The sequence below is a fragment of the Thunnus maccoyii genome, chromosome 1, assembly GCF_910596095.1.
Source record: "Thunnus maccoyii chromosome 1, fThuMac1.1, whole genome shotgun sequence".
Lineage (NCBI taxonomy): Eukaryota > Metazoa > Chordata > Actinopteri > Scombriformes > Scombridae > Thunnus > Thunnus maccoyii.
Genome location: NC_056533.1, coordinates 30,503,264 through 30,519,305, shown reverse-complemented (window position 1 = coordinate 30,519,305; position 16,042 = coordinate 30,503,264). Strand labels below are relative to the sequence as shown.

The 16,042-nt window shown below is 38.5% G+C and overlaps 1 protein-coding gene across 1 annotated transcript in view; it reads left to right on the top strand.

The window, feature by feature from the left end:
- The first annotated feature begins 518 nt into the window (after positions 1-518).
- Positions 519-16,042, top strand: part of glceb (glucuronic acid epimerase b) — a 57,496-nt gene continuing 41,972 nt past the window's right edge. Inside the window, exon 1 of the mRNA XM_042414387.1 lies at positions 519-729. The gene's annotated coding sequence lies outside the window, so the exon portion shown is untranslated. The remainder of the gene's footprint in view (positions 730-16,042) is intronic.

Genomic DNA, 16,042 nt, shown 5'->3' with positions numbered 1-16,042 from the left:
AAACTGTTAACAGGCACCCAATTTTTGTGCACAAGCCTGAAAATAATGTACACAAAATAAGAAGGTTACTGTTCCTCAACCCCTCTGATTACAGTCATAACCCTGGTCTCATTTAAAAGATAAATCTTTAAATTTTACAACCAAAACAACGACAACAACAACAACAACAACAACAAAACAAAAAAACAAAAAGTGCCCTAAGGGTGGGGCAGTGTCGCTTAACAGGCTAACCAGAGCGCAATTTAGGCATAAATTGCTGATGTGCATGATATAAATTACTATGAGCAGCTTACAAGATAAAGGTTTATCTATATATCATTTATATTTCTATATAAGTGACTGATTTCACACAAAAGCACTATAATTTTATATTTATTTTATTTTATATATCACATTTGCCTCTTCAGTCTTTTCCACAATGCACTTACTGCACAATTGCTCAGCTCCAGTGGTCTATTTTGATTGGCTCGCGGATATGCCCGGGATTTTGCCCGATCTCGCGATACCGAAGATCCTTCCCAGTGAGAAGCAGATCCTGAGCTCAAGTCAGTCGCTGTTGTGGCTGCGAGGCAGCCCAGTCGGTTAGTCAGTCAGTCCTCTCCGGTTGAACGGCGATTCAGCCTGAGGTTAACCACAAGTATTTTAAACTAACCGACCAACCGATAAAACAACTACTGCCGGCGTCCCGTGAACAAACTCCGGTGCTGTACCACACCTTTACTCCTGCAGGTAAGGCTGCTAACGTTACGTCTTGTTGGCTTCCTCTGTCCAGACTCTCATATGCAGAGCTAGCTCATATCTTCACAGTTCTGTTTCCAGCAAAGCGGCATTTAAACCCCACCTGTCTCCGTTTCCTCCCCTGAAACATGTTACTCTGGTGAAACACTTTCCCGTCAGGTCTTTATGAAAACCTCCAAGCTGGTCGGCTTGTGTTAACGGAGCCAGAGGAGGAGGATGCAGGAACTTCAAAGCTCACTGTTGACTCTGTCTTAGCTTGTATGCTAACGACACATCTGCTTATTATAAACTAGCTGTTTGTGGGCTCACTTGCTAGCTGGTTAACAGTAATCACAGCTTTTGATATTGTTGTCCTGTTAGAAAGGTTATGATATGAGGTTAGCCATGACAGGTTTGTGTGTGTGTGTGTGTATGTGTGTGTGTGTGTGTGTGTGCGTGTGTGTGTGTGTGTGTATGTGTGTGTGTGTGATTGGACCTGGTCAGAAACTGGACAAACTTAACTTGGGTGGCTAGCCTCCAGTTGGTCTCCAGTAAATAAATGTTTTCACCACAACGCTGAGGTTAACAGCCGATTCGGGGTTAAAGGAAAAAATTAAAACGCCACTCCAGACTTTTAAATACTCTGCTTTGAACAATAAAAAAAAAAGTATAAAGCCTTAAAATGGCATTTACTCCTTCTCCCTCATAAAAAGTGTCAGAATGAATGAATATGTAAATATATTTAATTTCAGAAGTTTAACTGCTGGACATGCGATGTCTCTTACTTCACTGAAAAGTCCATTTTCAGTGTATGTGAGCTGCAGACTTCAAGTTTCCACATCACACATGTGCAAGTTGCATACTGGACCAGGATTGCTTCAAACTATTTTTGATGTGACAAATCCTGCTCGTAGGCCCACCCCTTTAAAATCAGATTTTCACCGAGCACAGAGAAACTTATCTTCTTTTGAGTGGAGGGGGACTTGATGGGGAAAGTTAAAGTCCTCCTCCACTCAAAAATGTTTTTCTTCTTGTTCCTTCAGTTGGATGTATGTACAGAGTTTGACACTAGAAGGCTGTTTTCACATTCATATGTTGAAAGTGGGTTTAAACAGCGTTAAGGCTTTTGCTACACTCTTTTGTAAGTGTAAGTGGTGCAAAAACGAAGAATCAGTCACTAAATATCATTATATATGTGTCCTTTAATTTTCCCCGTAACCCCCAAATCGGAAGCTAACTTCAGCATCGTGTTTTCACCCACAAGCCGTAGCCACTGAATAGTTGCTTTGAGATAATGTCTCTTTGCAATGTGCGGAAACTTCCCCATCTTCAAAGATTTTTTCTCTCTCCCACAACATTTCCTCCCACAAGTGCCACACATTTCCACCACTGTCCTGTTATTATAAACTGAAGGTAAACGACCACTTATGTGCCGTTGTGCTTCTGGGGATACAACAATAACAGTTTACTTCTTAGTGGATGATACTGACCTTGACCACACATGTTACTGTCTATCCATACCACTCATTTACAATCTAATCCTGTTCTGTTTTAGTAGCTACACAGCTGTTAACAGTGTGCATTGTTAAGGATCTGCTGTAGTTGACGTTAAGCTATTTTCAGGGTGCTGACTGGAGTTATGTGGCCATACCCTACTAAGTGTCCAATAGAGAAGATAAGATATATCATTATTCATCCCAAGGGAATTTGTTTGTGCTGAAGGTGCTTGATATACATTGTGAAAAGATGTATAATTCATAGAAATATACTATATGTAATGTGTAAACTGCACAGAAAGGTGTATCTGTCTTGCAATATTACTATCTAAAAATATTATAGAAAGGTGCATCTATGCTAGAATTTACTGTGTATATAATTTGCTGTATGTTCTACAAGCATAGAAATATATACAGTATGAATGGAAAATGAAAAAGAAAACACTCATAGGACTAGAGCTGCAATGATTAGTTGATTAACTGATTATTTGCCATCTATTGAATTCATTGGCAACTATTTTGATAATTGATTTTGATTCATTTAAAAACAAAAGTCCAAATTCTCTCTTTTCTTTAGTCTTCTATGACAGCAAACTGAATATTTTTGTGTTGTGGACTGTTGCTTGGAACAATAGAAGAAATTTTAGGTTGAATCTGGGCTTTGGGAAACGGTGACTGACATTTTTCACCATTTTCGGACATGTTATAGACCAAACAACTAATTGATTAATTGAGAAAATAACCGACAGATTCATTGACGATGAAAATAATCATTAGTTGCAGCCCTATATTGAACTGTATGAAGGAGTGATCACACTGCAAGTAGAAAACAAAATGAAAATGGCCACAGGGAGGAAGGATGTCGTATAGTGTTCATTGGTGCATCTTTGTTGTATCAGTCTGTTTCCGTGTTCACCCAGAAACGCATCATAACAGGTAAATAGGGGGAGATTTTTGTTCTTTTTACAAAAATTCTTTAGAAAATGTACATTATCTTATTAATTGCTTGACATCTCGTCTAGTAAAAACCGCTCTGAGTAATCTAATTGATGTAACAAGCATCTGTACTCCGCTCATCGATGTGAAATAAGGCAACACAGCACTGTTAATTCCCATAAACAATTTATTTTTTTATTTCACCTTAATTAACAATTTTGAGATACATAATCTCTTTTTACAAGAGTGACCTGGTAAATGATGAAGGATTTAATGATGAAGTTAGATGAAGGGGAATAAACATAGTGTTTAGGAGAACAATTATGTGCTGATTTTCATTTATTCAAATGCTTGCAATGCTTCCATCTCTGCTATTCTGCACCCTGCAGATCTCTGAATTAAGAGTATTCCTCATAGGCAGCAATGTTACAGTGTGTCCTAGGCCTTCTCATCTGTCCTCAACACAACAAATAACCTTATGTCTATGGTGACAAATAGCCAGTTGAATGAAAGGAGTGGGTTGAACAGCTTCTCTTTTATGCCCAGTTTAGGGAGGTCAAGTTTCAAATGGTTTTGATGAATGTTGTACACTAGGTTTACCCTGCAAGCTGCAATAATTTGAGTTTCATATTTCAAACTACACCACAGTCTATACCAAGTAGCAGCAGAGTACCAAATACCTTAAATATTTAACATTTTGCTTAAGAGCCAGCTGAAACATGTTTAAATTTCCCCTAAATTCCATCGTACTAATCACATGCCTACCTATGTATGGCCATGCATGTATACACGTGTTCAGTAATAATTTGGTTATAATCAGTTATGGTAAATGCTTAATATCTCACATATACACCACAGTCAAAATGAGTGAGTGCGTGACCTGATTTACCCACCTGAATATTTGCTTAGTCACTATGTTTATTTTAGCATGTACATGCATGTCTGGCAGAGTTCAAGAGTAACTGTTTTCAGTTTTGGACCAACCACATCAACCATTTTGTTTTTAGTCGCTCCTGCTGGCAACCATTTTTTGCATCTGTCGCCCGGATACACTGGATCTCAAAGCAGGTGTGGAGTATAACCACCACCAGTAATCAGAGTTGTACTAACGTTGAAGCAACTCAACACAAAATGAAAGAGAATCAAAAACTCCAGATTCAAAGCAGAGCTAATAAAGAGCAGAGAGCAAACGACAAGATCAAAGGCAGATATATCCACTAGACTGAACAGCGGACACCCCCACACACACTTATTATTCCACCTGCTGTAATTTACCTTTAAGTTCAGTGTACTAATTTTAGTGCAATGGGGTCAAAACTCTGGAAAAAGCAAGTCAGTGGAGCCTTAGTTAAGATAATTTAGTTAAACTTAGTAATCTAATGTTTATGTAACTGAATCATTTATCCATTTCTGAAATATGGGGTGTAATTAAAGAGAAACTGTCAATTGTGAATTATGAAGTTATTGAAACCATCCTGTTGTTTCCCGGCTGCCAGCCTGGCAACCATCTCTCAAACTTGCTGTCCGGTGCTGTCTGGTCTCATTTGGTGCTCTGAATGTACGCATGAACCAGAAAGGCATCGAAGTGAAGCGGATGCAAAGCAGAGCTTCCTCTAGTGGGAAGTGAGGTGGAAGATGGAAGTGAGGATCGGTAGTTTCTCTTGGTATGACTAAGACATTAATTTTCACGTATTTATGTCGTCTGCTGGCTTCCACACATCCATCGAAACATAAACATAATGATCAAATAAATTCAGGTCTTTGCTGAATCGGGTTACTGTCAACCATGTAAACTCTCTGAATGAGCAGTTTTTTTTTAAGTTGTTAAATTTTCTAATTCAGATTTTTCATGGTAGTTAGGTTACTGTGTGTGTGTGTGTGTGTGTGTGTGTGTAATCACTTTTTGCTTGTATGCCTTTACCTAGAAAGGCTCTGAATCTTCACTCATTTAACGTATAGAACTTACACCCATACACACATTCTGCATATATTCACACTCTTAAATGAAACACCTGCATGAATATGACTTTGTGTTTTCATATGAATAAATATATGATATAGAAGCAGTTAATGCAACATTTCCAGTGTGACTGGCGATCTTAACATACCTTCTCTTACTGTTTTACATCACTCCAGATCATTTTCCACTGTTATGTTGTACTGTAGAAGGTGTTTTTTTTACCATTAATATTTCAAAATCAGTGCTATCTTAATATTATGAGACATCTGATAAGAACATGTTAGAGTGGGTTAAGTTGTTTAAGCAGTAAATCTGTAAAACCTACACATTTTTTATTTTTATTTCAACTTTTATTTTAATTTAACATTTTACTGCTAGTGTGAGTGTCTCGGTTTGCATGTTGCAACCTTTTAAACTAATAAGAAATGCAAGCTCGGTTTTGCAGAATTACTACTTTAAACCACATACTGACTAAAGCAGCTTAAAAGGTGCACAGGTTTGTACCAGATGGCTGTTGGGAAGTTAAAAATATCTCCATATAATACAGAATTGGAGTAAATCTTATTTCTAATTAATAGGATAAGAATAAGAAGTTTTTATGTGGTTTGGAGTTTGGTTTCGTAGCAAGGAGAGGCATTCATAAATGCATTAACAACGATGTAGAAACAAAACCTTGTTCCATAGAGTGTGGCTCTGTGCTATTTTTGAGTGGTGGCAGATTGCAGTAACACTGATAGAAGTTGGCAGCTTGCTAACCAGAACACAGAGCAGATAGAAATGTCTAGTAAACAGAATATGGTATATCACGCTGCAAAATATTGTGTATATACTGTGTGTGTGTGTATATATATATATACAGTGCCAGTCTAAAGTTTGGAACAGACACATTTTCTCATTCCCTCGAACAAGAAAATGTGTTTTGACTGGTACTGTATATGAACACAATGAAATGTAGAACACATAATAACACTTCATTAGGAAGGAAGGAGATTCTGAGTGAAACATGAAATGCCAGCAACCAGTTCAGACCCAAACAAAGAGCTTTGAAATCCATAAATCTCAGCACCTGGCAAAGTAATCCTTTAGTCACTGGTATTGATCAACAGCTCTATTCACCCCTCTTAGATGCATTAAGGCAATTTCCTGCTGAGGTGCAAAATGTACCTTTTCAAAAGTTGCTCCACCAACAGAAAACATCATACAGCGTGATGTTTTTATCCACTTTCATCACCACAATTTCACTCCTTTTATAGTGTGTAATCTTAGAATTTCACATCTTATTTTGAGTTGTTTTTTTTTAGGCTTGTGTATGTAAGACACACACCATACTTGAACTTACACACTTTCCTTTATAAAGAGTTGATGACTGTACCTCTAAATGTTAAGTTACATCATCCAATAACACTGTTTTATGTGTTATCTTTCACGTACAAAGGCATTAGTCACAGAGACTCATAGATGCGGTATGTTGCTGTTTCGTTCACATGGTTTCTGATGTCTTTCAACAGGAGAGGCTACTTGCACAGTTTCACCAAGTCCTCACGATTCTGTGATATTAAACATGTCATAGTGGTGATATTAAACCCATATTCCCTCCCATTCTGTTTGTCATCCCCAGTAAATATTGAACGTAGGGTCCTATCTGGTTCTATCTGCTGAATTTGGCGGAGTGCAGTTTTCTCTCTTTCTGCTTTGATTTATCGTTGATGTATGTCCTTCCAAAGCCATTTCAGTCTCTTCTCTGATGAGTGTCCTTAATCAGCACATTTTTCCACTCTGTGTCCTTGTGGCTGAACTTCTCTCTTTTAGTTTCAAATATTTAGTCCATTTGAAACACTGACGTGCACAGGACAGGAAGCTGTCAAACGCTAATAGTGTTTTTATTTTGAACTCTTAAGTTTTAACAGGCACTCGAACTGCAGAGTGGTAGCAAAGTAGAAACCAAATTCCACTCCGTCCACTCCTGTGCCGTGTATATTTAGTAATTGCTAAGTTGCTATCCTTAAACCAGATACCGTTGCTGGCTGTCTTTGATCCACCGGCAGGATATGAATTATGCAGCTGCTTATAAAGGATATCGTTCCTTATTATTATGCTGTTAAGTATAAGGTTTTTCCGAGTCTGGACATGCCTTTTCAACAAGGATCAATAGCAGCAAGGTCTGAGGCTGCAGTCAGACTGACTTTTAGCTCTACGTGGAAAAAATGCAGTCATGTCATTCATTTGAATGGCTGCTCCTGTGCACATTCCTTGAAGAGGGATGATTCCTCCTCTTCCTGAGCGTTCCTCCGTTTTTTTTTCCCCCATTAAAGGCTTTCTGGGGAGATTTTCCTTATCTTAATCAAGGATCTGAGGATAGAGGATGTTATATGCCAGTACAGATTGTAAAGCCCCCTGAGGCAAATTTGTGATTCGTGATATTGGGCTATACAAATAAAAATTGACTTGACTCGACAGTCCGGTGATACAGCGGGGGCACCGACACCTAGAGCTCCAAGAGAAAAAAAAATCTCGGCTCCACTGGCTCCACTTTAGCAGCAACGCAATGTCATCCATGAAATAATTATGATGATAACTTCCCAGCATTGTAAAATCTTGTCTAGACAACTGTGCTGTGTTTTGGCATCTGATTAACCTTCAAACTCACAGACTTATTCATCAAACTGGACTTCATGGATAGTATTTCACTTCTCACCAGGACCTGAAGCAACATAACCCCTGCAAACGCAGCCCATCTGCGTTGTTGTAACGCAAAGCTGTTTGTGATCTCACCCGCTCAGTCTAGGCCTGTTTATATTATTATTTATATAGAGAGATTATTTTGATGTCTGCATGACAACTGTCTGTCTTCAGCTTGAACCTCTAAAGCATATATCACTGCGTAGCTCGTCAGTTAAAGTGTGTCTTTTGAGCAGCAACTGTTTTCAGCTTCAGTATAAATCCTCCCCTTCTTCGGCCAGCTGATGGTACTAATGTAACAATGCTTATCATATTTCATGCTTGGCTCTTGTAGAAACTGCCATAGTGATAAGATGCCTGCTAATGTAAGTACTTTGTCTCTCCTTATTGTGTTGGTTTCTGTAAATTGTAAACTGTAAAAAGGGTCATTTTCTGTCTATTGTCATCAACTAATTAATACATTTTTAGATGATGAAACACGTTTTTTTTTTTGTTCTTGTTTGAAAGCTAGAAAGCAAATGTAACATTTATTTTCATCTGTGTTTACAAGACCTCTTTTTGGAGTGTGTTTATCATCTTAATTAAGCTTTAAAGGAGAGGTCTGCGTGGCGATGCTTTTCTCGCACTCTCGAGGCTTTCCCATCTGTTTTCCACCAGCAGCCAAAAAGAGATAACGCTGCCAAATCATTTAAACATTATTCTTCGTTTTATTGTTCTTTGGTGTCCTCCGCATTCAGTATGAACTTTACAGTGGTAAAATATATGGCTGCACCTAACGATTATTTTAACTATTGATTAATGTGCAGATTATTTTTCAACCGTGTCGTCTATTAAATGTCAGAAAGTCCAAGGTGATGTTATCAAATGTCCAACCAACAGTCCGAAACTTGAAGATATTCAGTTTATTATTATATAAAACAGAGAAAAGCAACAAATATTCTTGAGAAGCTGCAACCAGAGAAAGTTTGACCTTTATTTTAACGTTATATTACCAAAAATACTGCAGATTAATTTTCTGTCGAGCTGAAAATGTTCTATCGAGCCTTGTTAGTGTGCCATAATTACAAACTTATGAGATATGTATGCTTATATCTATATTCAGACTATTGATTTTTAAATAAATTTAAAAACTTAGCAAGTTGTTTAACAGTTTTTTTAATGAATTATTGGAGTTGAGAAGTTTACTAGAAAATTGTTTTTCAAGGTTTTTTTCTTGCTCTTCAAATCCCATCATCAACAGGAAAGCTGTCAAAACTGTTGTGAATGTTTGCATGATTAACTTGTGCTGAATAGCCTACTGATTGGATGTTGGATATCGACAAAACAGGACAGTTTAACATCCATTTTACACCAAGAGCAGCCTCTTCTGTTAAGCTCTTTTTCTTTGTCTGATGACCTGTGCAGGCAGTTCCCCGCATTTTTTTGAATAGCCAGCCAGATGGGACAATCGTCCCATTCTTCCAGTGATGTCATTTTTTTACACAACAACAACATTTTTGAATTAACAAAGGTCTAAAGTTTGTGGGAACATGGTAATGCCCACAGGTTGACGCCCAGAAGCGTCCCGAACACAGAAAAATAATAAGAAGATACAGGCAGAGGGCAGGATCTCTGCAGATAAAAACACACTTCTAGTGGGTCATAAGGGATGATTGAGAGGGATCATTTTTAATGAGTACATTGTTTTATAGGGAAAAAAACAACATATAGACAATGTATACCTTTTAAATGTGAATCAGTGCATAAAGCCTCACCAATCCTACAAAGCAAACCTTTAGTAATCAGGGCTCAGAGCACAAAGACAACTTGAATGAAAGAAGAATAAAAAGAACGTGGCCTTGTATTTGTTGGTGGAGAAGCTTCCCTCACAATAGCACCTGTTCCAAGTAATGAATGAGAGCTATAGTTACCTGTAAGTGACGGATTCCAAGCTGTTATTCTATTTTTCTTCAAGATGCCTAAATGACGTAGATGTCTTTCCTACAGGATGGTGGTAGTCAGTTTGTGTCAGCTCCATCGCTGCAGCTCCTTGAACTTGCTCATGCTGAGACTTTTGTCTCTAATGCAGGCAAGGCCAGGTTGTCCCATGGTGCTGAATAATAGGCAAATGGACAAAGGGCTGCTCTGTTTTGGCTGCATGCGTGACACTTCCTAGAGCCTGAACCCCTGAAGCGCAAAATCCCTGGTCACTGGAATTGTTGCAGTGCCTCTGATGGTTATCTAACACTGGTGTTAATGATCATTTGGCTTCTCTATGCAGTTCATGTTTGGTCTCACAAGCGTTCAACATTTGGACATTTTGACTGTATTATGCTGAGCTCAGACTTCACAACATTTTTGTCTTTTGAAATTTATCAGATGAGGAAATCATAGAGTCATACATTCTTGACCAAGAGGCATGGCCACCCTGACCATTAACCATTAGCTTGCCTCTTACATGACTCGCATGACGATAGATGAGGTGGAGGAGGTGCCAGGGATCGACTTCACTGTACATCACCATCATCCTTCTTTCAATTTGCCATGTTTAGAGAAGAAGAGCATTTATCTCCTTCATTCAGCATCACATAAAACATTGTAAAAGTTGTCAAATTAGGTGAGAGAAATCATAAAAATATTGATACCCCAGTCTTATGTCTCATCAGCTGTGTAGATTGTCCTCCAGTAAGACACACTACATGAGATAAAACAAGAAATTGTTGAGCCCAATGCTCATTTGTGTTCCAGATGCCCCATATGTGTTGGGTCAGGCCATTATCAGGTTGGTAGACTGAAGCCTGATCCTGGCATTAGATGGCAGGTATCCATGATATAGTCTCCACCCCTGTATAAGAGTGTTGTAGGGTTTCAGTATAGATTTCTTTTTTATTTCCTAGCAAGTAGCAGCTCTTTGGTGGTTTAGGGATTTTCTCAGAAAAGAATGCTCATCATTTTAGGTCAAGTTTGCTCCTCCATTACAAACAATAGTTTTGGCACATTGATTAGGGCGGACATATGCTTTTTGTGATTTTCAGTTATTTTTGTACTGTTATTATGTCAGATATTTATGTTAGACAGAGTCAAAGTTCCACAACTTGAGGTGAACGTATGTAAAAATACTCCCTGAAATTCAAAAGCCTGCTCTTCAGCCTGCTCTGAACGCTCCATTTGCACGGATGTATTTGAGAAGTTTCCATTTTGAGTAAAGAACAAAAAAAAAAGTGAAATCCTACAACTACTGTTCATTTACGTTGCCTCCGGAGCCACCGGAAGTCTGCTGAGATGCCGCTTCCAGAAGCCGGCCAATCAGAACAGAGTGGGCTCATCAGAGGCTGACCTGAGGGGCTGCATAAAAGGCCAGTATAAGCTAAATGAGGAGTTTGTGAACTGTAAATCATGCAAAGATATTCCAGTAAAGCCCCAGTAGATAAATATAGACCTGGAAATGTGCAGGATACGTCCCTTTAAATTTAGGCCTGTCTTGTGTTGTTGATATGAACTATAATTATATTATAATCAAACTAATCAACTGCTTGGTAATCAGTAGACCTTTGCTGTTTGAAAGTTAGTTGTACCTTAATATTCAGCACTCTGTGCACTCTTCTCTGCACTATTTGTATCCTGTTTACAGTTCACAGAAGCGGTTTCACCTGTAGATAGTCATTCCTTGTGTATATTTCCAAAAATTATGTTATTTTTTGTAAGAACGTTAAGAGCCACTAACCCAGAGTCAAATTCCTTGGATGTAAACATACTTGGCCAATAAAGATTTTGATTCTGATTCTGAAATGGAGAAGACTCAAAAGTTCACAGCCCAACAAGCACTGCATAATGGCTGCTTCTCTCAGCATTTGAGCTACATGTTTCTTGTCCTGATATCCTCCCTTCTGTGTAAATTCTTGGCAGTGGGTTGAGGGGGTTGGATGAGTCCAGGCTCTCTGTGGGATGTTGTAAACCCTTGCCCTGTGACCCTTAAAGCACAGCCAACCATGGCCTGCTTCAAAGGCAACACAGACAGCTTATGTCTGCATACTTTGGAGGCCTAGCCCTCCCCCAGGCACCGCCAGCCTCCCCTTACAACAAAAGAAAGTGGCCCCAGTTGCCCCCAAGCACGCAGACATCAGATATGGACCTATGCCCCCCGTCTCATTATGCACCATACTTTGTTATAATGAACAAGACATTCAGAAAAATGTGGCTGTAACACTGACTTTGTATCGTAGATGTAGGCAGGATTAAGAGCTGGTGGGTCCAAACAGGCTTTCCAAGGAATTGTAACACTCTGCAGGGAGCAAAATACTCTGGTTGGCTGGCTCATGATCATGTGTGGAGGGCTTGTGCCTTTGTCTCTTGTCCTATCTGTCACAGCGTCAGTACCCAAACCCAAGAAGCCCACTGCCCTGCCCCTTCATACACCAGAAATTTGGCAATAATGCAACTCCTCTCAGCCAGAATCGTCTCTTGCGTTCAATATCAGTGAATAGAGATGCCACCATGTTGTTTCTGATCTTGTGCTCTCTGCAACCAAAGTTAATAACACTCCTTGTGTTATACTAACAAACTGAATGCTTCTCACTTCAGTTTTTTTTACTCACTGCAGAGTTCCTGTGTTATTCTCTTGTTCAAACAGTTGTAGTCCATAATGGAATTGAGGCACAAAAACTTATCTTGGCACCGGCTAGACAAACATGCTATTTGTCTTTCCTGTCCTTGGTTGTTGGTATTTGAGCCAATAGAGTGTGTGTCTGTCATTGACTTTTTTTATCCTGCTTTGTGTTTATTAGAGATTTAAAGGAAAATTCAAGTATTTTCTCATAATTGTTGCTGTTGTGACTATAAATAACTTTGTACTTGCCACACTCATCTACAGTAGAAATTTAGTAAACATGGACTCCACAAAACAAGGAATATCTGGACAGGCAGCATGATCCACCTAACACTTTCTAAATAAACTTTAATTTCACATAATTGTGAGGTTGCAGCCACTGATTATTTTCATTATGGGTAAGGGTTGTAGCTAAACCCATAGGGATCTACTTTATGGGCAACATTAACATGCCACAGTCAAAATGAACACAATTATGAGAATAAACCCAGGTTGAAAAATAAAACTGGAATTACCCCTTAATTATAAAATAGAAGAAAACAAAATTAAACTTTCTGAAGGAAATATGGTGAGGTCTACACATAGAGCGTATTTGCACTGAAATATCCTACTTGACTAAATATTAATCCAAGTGGTCTATGATGGTGTTTGCTCATTCAGATACTGTAAATCACTGACACAGAGTTGACCCATGTCACCATCAGTCTGAATTGTGTGTTATTTACTCAAAACATCTGTTCCATTACTTAATTCATGCATAATATCCACAAGCCAGAGTCAAACTGAACCGCAATATCACTAGGAACAAAAATCAACAAAAAAACATAAAGCAAGTCGTCATACATAGAAGGCTTTTTATAGAGAAGTACCAGCACAAAGTGTTGAGTTTGTGTTAATATTTGCTTAATACTGCAAGGGAAGATTGAACTACATTACAGCCCAAACAGTAACCCTTATTTGTTACATCCATGTTAGAAATGGGAACAGAGGAGTAAAAACCTCCCAACAACAATGACTCCTGCATTTTTATAGGCGCTAAAACGCTGATGTCCAGCTCAGTTGAGGACAGTCACGCTTTGGCCCTGTGCCCAAACAGGGCCTAGAAAGTGTGTTTTAATGTTGCCTTAGTAATTGCCCAAAATAACAATTTATGCTTACAAATGATTATCGTATTTATGAAGGAGTTCTTTTCCATCCAGTTTTATAATTGAAGGACTTGGTGCTGCTTGTGTAGTGAAATGTCCCTTGGCTGCCATTTTACATTCACTCTCATAAGAGCCATCCACTCTTACTACCGAGTGTGGATAAAGGATGTCTTAGTTAATTGTTTTAATAGCCATCTTTACAACTCGACACCTTCCAATATTGCAAAACTGGGAGGCTCTGAAGCTCTCATTTTCCCTGAGCAAAATTAGCCTTCCACGACCCTCCTCTGCTATGCCTCTGTGACATTCACACTTGATTAGGCTTGCAAATGAAGTTTTCCTTCTTTTGAGGTAGGAGGCGCGACCTTGGCCCCAGAGACCTGTTAAGTCTTTATTGGATTGGCTCGACATACTAAGCTAGTGGATGTCCCAGCAGTGTTTTGCTGCAGCCAATGCAACTGCTTCCTCAGCACTTGTTTTCTACTTTTTTTTTCAATTGTAGCCTCTCTCGTGGATGTTTGGTAACATCCCAGTGCTTGAGATAAAGATAAACTACTTGCGGTCGAAAGAGCCCTCATTTGTCAGTTGATTTACAGTAAAGCTAGCCAAGCTGTTTGCCACCCCAGTTCCTATAGCTTTCTGGCTAAATGTAACACAGCTGTTAATAATTAGACATATACCATTATAAATGCCCCATGGCGCTGAAAGTGTACATTTATAATCATGGGCTGCGTACTCTGTTCTTTAATGTTTTATGAAGTGAGAGTCCCAAGATGTCATGTGATTAAAATAATTTAAATGGAAAAGAGGAGGTAGTTCTAATATTTTTCACAGCATTTTGACTCGTCATAGTAGGAAAGCACAGGCGTTACTAATAACATATACGATGGCGCTGTCCATCTGTCCCAGTAAGTCATGACAGTGTTTGACAGTGAGCCAGCATCCGCAATACCAGGACACAGAAACCGGCACGGCTACATGGAATTCAGCCATAGTTAATTTTATTAGTATTTACACCTGTGCTCTTCCTATTGCCAGTTAATGTCAGAATATCTTCTATTTGCAAATATTAGTGCCATAGGCTTTTGATATTAACATTGTGATTAGTTTCATATTTAACTATTGTTGTGTTTGACAGATTCTTTGCATATTCATATAATTCACTTCCATTTGCCCAGAAACATACTACACAATCTGCATTTAATTTACATTTGACTTTTGTATCCCTATTCTGTATTGTATATTATTAGCAGACTTATGCTGCAGTGCTGGTTAAATATGATAAATTATTTCCCTCACTATTTTAGGTCTTTTATTGATTTGAATAAATGTTATCTGTTAGAATTGTTTTAATCAGCTAATGAGCGTTAATATTGTCAAAAAAACCTCCCAACTTAAATCACTAAACAGGCAGGGGATATTTTATCTGATTTCATCTAATTATCTGATGTCTGTAAAATGAGTTGATTTATTTACCGTTTTGTAATAACACATTAGCTGTAGTCTTGCTAATTTGCTTTCAATTGCTCTCTTCCCTCTGACAAATGAACAGGATATTTTTTTTGTATAATTTCAGCAGCATCTCTGCCAATGAGCTTCTGCTCAAAATGGCAAACCAAAGCATATTTAAGTTTGGAACTAACCGGTCGATTTCAGACAACTTTTCTCAAATACCGACACAAAATTAGTTTTGCTACAGTCTACAAAGATGAGCAGGTTAGATGACCCGGATACAAGGGTGTAGACAGATGGATTGATGATCTGAATCGTTTTTAGGAGCACAAATAATATTAAACATTTAGTGAGTGAGTAAAGTCCTATTCCCCTTTTAAGTCTCAGATGAATGGTGTAAATCAGTGCTGCCTGGTGCCTGATAGAAGAGATTAGGTCTGAGCGGGAGTTCAGAGGTAAAATTGACTTTCTTCTTGAAGTTATGAGCAGATAGTTAGTTTATCAGGCCCACAGAACGATATTGGCTTCAAAAGAGATGAAAAATCCTTTTCAAGACTCCATATCTGTTAAGTCAATTGCAGGTAATTCTCTAATGTTAAATTTAGCGGCCTTCAGTTTGTTCCTTGTTAAAAAAATATAGAGTGGAAGTTCAGTTACTTGTAATGTTTGAGCCAGTTCTCCAGTAGAGGTCTTTCAAAGTATTTCCTTTACTTACACAGTTTCTGTCAAACGGCATGTAACTGCTATATTTGCTTTCATATACCAGTGAGCAACCTGTATTAGTTAATTTGAGCTTGGATCTAGGGGACTATATGAGCTATCATGATCGTTTTTTGCATGAGACTCAAGTTACGCCTTCTCATTATGAATGCTGCAGAAGTCTAGAAGCTCTGGGAATGCTGACGACAGAAAAGGGAGTGAATTTGCTGTCTCTGTAGAGCTCCACATATATGAGGAAGTGCAGATGAATAAATAGGCTTTGCTATACCATCAAAGTATAGACATGTCTCCCCTCCTCTGTCCCTCCAAAGCTCATACCTACTGCATACCCATTCCTGAGTAGCACATTCCT